The sequence below is a fragment of the Octodon degus genome, unplaced genomic scaffold, assembly GCF_000260255.1.
Source record: "Octodon degus isolate 3935 unplaced genomic scaffold, OctDeg1.0 scaffold00169, whole genome shotgun sequence".
Lineage (NCBI taxonomy): Eukaryota > Metazoa > Chordata > Mammalia > Rodentia > Octodontidae > Octodon > Octodon degus.
The window spans coordinates 5,264,837-5,271,268 of record NW_004524745.1 but is presented as its reverse complement, the minus strand read 5'-3'; the positions used below and the strand labels follow the sequence as shown (position 1 = coordinate 5,271,268).

The 6,432-nt window shown below is 38.8% G+C and overlaps 1 pseudogene; it reads left to right on the top strand.

Annotated features, from left to right (window-relative positions):
- Positions 1-4,089: 4,089 nt before the first annotated feature.
- Positions 4,090-6,230, top strand: LOC101564138 (annotated as a pseudogene).
- The last annotated feature ends 202 nt before the right edge of the window (positions 6,231-6,432 follow it).

Genomic DNA, 6,432 nt, shown 5'->3' with positions numbered 1-6,432 from the left:
GGCTGTGAACCACCAGTCAGAGATACTCTCCAGAGGTTCTATCTAAAGGCTGTCCATATACACCAGGAATTTTCATCTTGGGTAGGTGTATAGCATTGAATCTGGAGGAGATAAACCAAAGAAACTATGGAACATGCATGGGCCAAATAAGAATGTCAACAGGATAAATGATTTTCATCAAGTAGACAATAATGACTTCCTATAAAAATGATAAAGATAGGGTCCAGGAGACCTCAGAATTTTACATAATATTTATTTGATATCTTATATTTTGGCGGAACCGGGGACTGAACTCAGATCCTTGCATTTGCCGGTCAAGCGCTTATCCTACTGAGCCATCTCCCTGGCCCTTTTAATAAGGATTTTTTTTTTTTTGTTCCTCGAATGCCTTCAGGGCACTTTTGGCCAGCGGGAGAGTTGTGAGGTTCGAACTCCAGCAACTTGAGGCTGACAGCTTTGTGGAAGCAGCCACTTAAAGGCCTGAGCTAGGGCCAGGCCCCCGATATCTTATATTTTGAACAGCTATTGAGGAATTAGAAGGATCTGGAATGTTCTAACCTTTTAAAATTTGTAATTATAGAAAGACTAGTCAGAAACTTTTTGTGTGTCTATTAGCAGAGATCTCTTAAATATGGGGTTTAATCCTTTTTTTATTTTTCATAACAGCTGGGTATTATCTCAAATAAATATGGAAAACACTGAGTACTCTCCAGTGGACAAGGGGGCCACTGTCTGGGTAACTGACAAATCTTCATTAGCATCTATTAAATGCTAAATAGGTTTTCTGGCAGTTACCATGGGTTTCCTCAGGCTGAGAGGCAAAGACCCACCACCACTTCAACCTGAAACTGCTGCTGACTCCATCATGAACACTTTCTTTTTTCCTCTTTAGCAACTTTGGACTTTTTTTGCTTGAAATGTCCCTTCTCTCTGTCTGGATCCAGGGAAGCATAACTTTTTCCCTGTTTCCCAACTGGCCTTCATTCCTGTAGGCTGCTACTATCACTATTCTCATTTTCTGTCTATAAATCCATTTTGTATTCTTTCTACTATGAAACACCTCAACTCAGAAAAATTCATTCCTGCAAACCCTTCTAACTTCTGAAGCTTGTGTCAGATACCTTGGACCCACTACGAAAGATATAACTTTTTGGTTTTAAGGCCTGAAGGCAGCCCTGCCCAAGGAATGTGAGGGCAACTTCTCCTGTAGTGGATTTCCTAAGCTATGATTAGACTGATAGAGGAAGCATCTTTGGGGCAATCAGCCCTGCCCAAGGAGCATGAAAATAGCTTCTCTTGTAATATAGTTCCTCTCTAGCCACTGCGGACATTTTTTTAAAAAATATATCCAGAGATAGTAAGCTCTGGATATATTTTTAAAAGATTACTTTCCCACTTTCCTGTCAAAAACAGGAGTAGAATTTTCAATGATCTTCACAGTAAGCCTATGAAAAATCATTTACTGATGGGGCTTCTCAGTAAAACTTATGAAGGTGTGGGAGCTACCCTAGAACTTCTCCTTTTCAGGATTTCAATCCACTAAGGTATTTCACACTGAACTTCCAGTAATTTGTCAATTAAGATTTAACTATTCATAATGATATTGGATCCAACTGATGGCTCTTGATCTTAGGCTGCTCCCAGTAAGTGAACCTGTATTCCTTATTTTGACCTGTCTTTCCAGTATTGAGGGAGAGTAGTTTGTCTTGTGATTTCAATTTTTTGCTGGTCCTCAAAAGTTATTGTTTTTCAGTTCATTCAGGGTTTGTTACTGGTACATTTTAGGTATGCATAACGATCAAATTTATTTTATGCCTTATGGCATTTGTGCCTTTACATGATATATTTTGATTCTTCTTTTTTTCCCATTCTCTCCCCTCTTTCTACCACTCTTACCCTCTTTATTTGCACAAACTTGCTCCCATTTTTTTCTTTATCATTTCTTTTCTTTTTCCTACCTTCTTTTTTCCCTTCCCTTTTCATATTTCCCCTTCCTATTTAAACATTTTCTTCCTGTTTCACAATATTTATCATACATTTTGGTCATTATTTACACTTTTGGATTCTCACAAGGAAGAAACAATGCAGGATTAAAATATGCCATTTATCTATAAACATCTTAAGTCTCTCCTTCTTTATGACTGAGAAGTACTCCATTGCATACATAAAATACATCTTCTTTACCCATTTTTCTACTTATGGGAATTTGGGCTATTTCCAACATTTAGCTATGAAAACTGTACTGCTAGAAACATGAGTGTATCACTTTGGTGTAATGCTTTTAATTAGTTCAAGCAGATACTAAGAAGAGGAATAGCTGGATATAATGGGATTTGCATTCCTACAATTTTGAGGAATCTTCACACTGATTTTCATAGTGGTTTCAACATTCCCAGCAACAGTGGAGAAGAGTTCCTTTTTACCCACAGCCCCTCCAGCATTTGTTATTGGTTGATTTCTTGATGGTAGCCATTCTTTCCAGGATGAGATAGATTCTCAATGTTGTTGTAGTTAACATCTCTGGAATGATCAATTACGTTGACATTTTAAAAATATAATTATTTGCTGTATCAGTTAGGGTTTTACTAAAGGGACAGATATAACACAAGATGTACAAATGTATAAGAAATTGCAAGATTGACTTATAAGTGTCAGCCACAGAGCCTGATAAGGAAGTGTAGAGAGGGTATCTGCATGCCGGAGACTGAAGGATTCAGTCCCAGGTCTGGAGCTTACTGCAATGTTCCATGCAAGTCCATCTCAGAAAGCCAATGGGTCTGTGATAAAAGGCTGGTGAATCTACACCAGAAGGCTGAAGGATTCAAGGTACAAGCTGAAGAGCCTCCACTTAAAGCTAGATGTCCAAGCTGACTGAGCAGACTGGAGCTCCTCCAAGGAAATGGAATGCTCTATTCTTTCTCAATTCCTTTTGATATTCTTTAAGTGATAAGTCACTCTTGGGTGGGGTTTTGATTGGGCACTGACTGTATCGCCCAAATAGAAAAGTACCAAGTCTTCTCATCCAGTACCATGGAATATCATCCATTTAATTTGTATTTCTTTTATCAAACTTTTGAATTTTTCTTATATGAATCTTGTATATATTTTGTTTGATTTAGGCTTATGTATTTTATTTTGAGGGATACTAATATAAATCCTATTATGTTTTAATATAGAATAATGATTTGCTTTTTTATTTTAAACGTGTATCCTGAAATCCTACTTCTTTGTTTCAAGAGCTGTGAGGATGCACATGCATGTGTTTGTGTATGTATGTATGAATTCACTCAGATTTTCTTCAGAAACCATTATGACTTTTTTTTTTGGTACCAGAGATCAAACCCAGGACCTTGTGCCTGTCAGGTAAGTGCTTATGTTGCTTAGTTATCTCCCCAGTCCTGCATCATGATGTTATTATAGATGCTAAATTAGATAGAAATAAATATATAGAGAGGGACTGGTCTCTCAAAGAAGTCAGTAGAAGAAAATAAAGACATCAGAATTATGGCTAGAAGCTCATCTGAAGAAGGTCAGGCCTCAAGATAAAGCTGCGCTTCTAGAATAAATCCAGAAAACAGGAGGTGGGCCTTGGTGGGAGGGAACTGAGGGAGGAGAGAAGAAAGGGGGCAGAGGTTCACATCAAATCCGGATTAGTGCAGCATGCACTAGAGGTTAGTCAGGGTGGTGGGGATGCAGCACTGGCCTGGACTGACCCTATTGCCACTCCAATGGGGTGTGAGGGCAAGGTGGTGGCAGCAGATGGAAAACATTGATCAGCACAGCATCCTCAGCCTTCACGTTGTCACCATGAATTGTAGCATGTCAATCCACACAGGGTGTCTCAGTTGAAATTTCAGTTGAAATATAGCAAGATTCCACTAAAGAAACCATATCCTATTTGATTTTAATAACACCTTAGGTTTCTGTCTGCGACAGTTGCTCAGACTTTCATTGTTTTTAATGACCCGGACAATTTCAAGGAAATTGAAATGACTTATAAGGAATGACTATAGTATTGGAAGATCATTATTTTTGGAAAGTCATTACCATTCATTTCATCAGAGAAACTTGACCACCATGTGCTCTGGCATGTTGCACAGCAGCTCATTGCTTGATATTCAGGTTCTTTATGATCACTCTCCAACAATGCGTCCCTGAAATTCCAGAGGGTGTGGTGTCTCCCAGCATGTTACAGAGTAAGAACTGTATTGGAGCTGTTACCAAGCCCTCTCCCAGTAGAGCAGGAAGTGTGTATATATGGAATACTGTAGCCCAGATGACAAAAGAATGAATAGAAATCACCTTTTGTACATCAAGCTGTGTATTTATTCTCCTAGTAGCTACCACACAGGAGGTGGAGCTCAACTTAATGATGGTCAAACACTGGTACATAGCTCAAGTAATGGACATATTGATCAATAGCATACAGTAGGTAAACAGCTGATATGCTTAGTTTGGAGCCACACTCAGTTCCAGATGCTGTGCCTGCTATTTCCAACTACAATCCATGTTTTTATGAATGAAAACAACCGAAATGCAACTATTACTCCTTTGTAACCAGCCCAGCAGCCATCCTTCATGAAAACAAGAATTAATTCATCTGCTATGTGAGGGCGTTCACCACCACCACCTCCACCTCCTTCATATATACACATATCTCAATCTAATACAAATCCAATTACTGTTACAGTGTTGCAAAACCTCCCTTCTGGACGGATTGTTCCAAGAGCTTTATAAATTTTTCCACAAATTCCAAGCAATCTCTATGGACCTCTGAGTTCTATTTATATTAGACAGACATCTCAGAATTCATCAGAAAGACAGAATCCTCAGAGCATACCACAGCAGACCTCACCACAGGGCCCAGTGCCTCACTATATCCAATACCCTTTACCTATTAATCAATACCAACAAAACTATCAACCTTCTCAGTATTCTCCTAAGCAGCAACAGATCCCTCAGTCAGCCTAACATTCACTACCTCCTTCTCAGTGTCATTATCCCTTCAGATCCCCACAGCATCAAGTGAAGCTTTACCAGTGAGGCCACCCATGTTCCCATGTGTTTATGCCACCTTGTTCTTCAGCTACTCTACCACACATGTATAAGCAAGGACTTCCTACTTATCAGGAATGGGGAAGTTGCTCAGTAGCCTAGCTCCCATACACATCATCTAACTTTCCATAAAGAAGATAGAAATTACAGTAGAACCTTCCCAAAGACCTGGAGTAGCAATTTCCAGCATTCCTTCACCCATCGATAATCAATCATCTCCACAGAATCAGCACTCACTGTGCAGAGCCATCACACTATCTTCAAGTTCTCCTTCAAGAGGGATATCTAGTCAACCAAAATTTCCATTTAGTGTTAATCCTGTATAATAACACATATACACAGCCACATGGACCTTCACGTTGTCCATTGACAACTCCTTGGGTGATACCAAACCGAACTACAATGTTTAACCTTACTGTAGGCTGAGCAACAACTGAAAATCTTTTAAATTTAGTGGGCCAAAAAGAGTATTCTGCAGCAGCAGAAACTATTCAGTGAATTTCAGTAATACAAGGCTCTGGGAGAGAATAAAAAAGCTGTAAATATTAGAAGAGTTCTAATTCTGGATCAGATGATTACGACTATGCACAAACCTTGCTGTTGTGTCACTGAACAGGGATGGACAAGTTACCAAAGTCACTGAAACTGCTAGAGTGATTGAAAGCTGAAGCTTATGTTATAGACCATAAGACAGCTCAGAAGAGTCAGCTTCATCACAGTGATACCCACACTGGGAGAATGATAAGATTGATAAATATGAACAGACAACCTCAGATAAATATTGACTACTCTGAAAGAAGTTGACCTTTTTCAATCAAGAGGTCAACTGAGTTGAACAAATTGAAAAATTGTTAGTACTGAGTTGACCTCTTTCAACCCAATCAGTTTTGATCCAAAATCCATGAATAATTTTTATGACAACATAGAACCTGGTCCAATTGTACCACTAAACCATATAAAATAATGTCTTAGACCCCTAAAAAATTGAGAGAAAACCCTGAAGAATTAGTGTAACATCCCAAGTGCAGGCAGATATCCATAACAACCAGGCAGCAGCTGCAGATGAGCATCTATCAGGTTCCACACTGAGTCCTCGGACATGATCCCAAGATGAAGACCATGAAGGGGATCCATGGAATTGTGAGAATTACACTTTTCTCAACCACTCAGTGTAATAGAATATGTGCCCCCCCACAAGCCAGTTTACTTCAATTCATTAGTTGCTGAGGTAATAGTCCCTGTTCCAGTTCTAGTTACTTCTGTCTCTTAAAAATAACTAGACACTGTGATGTACATTATATAAACCAATCCTCAATTGATAAGCCATTCTGCTTCTAGGTTTCTTTTTTAAAATTTTTTAAATTTTTTAAAATATTT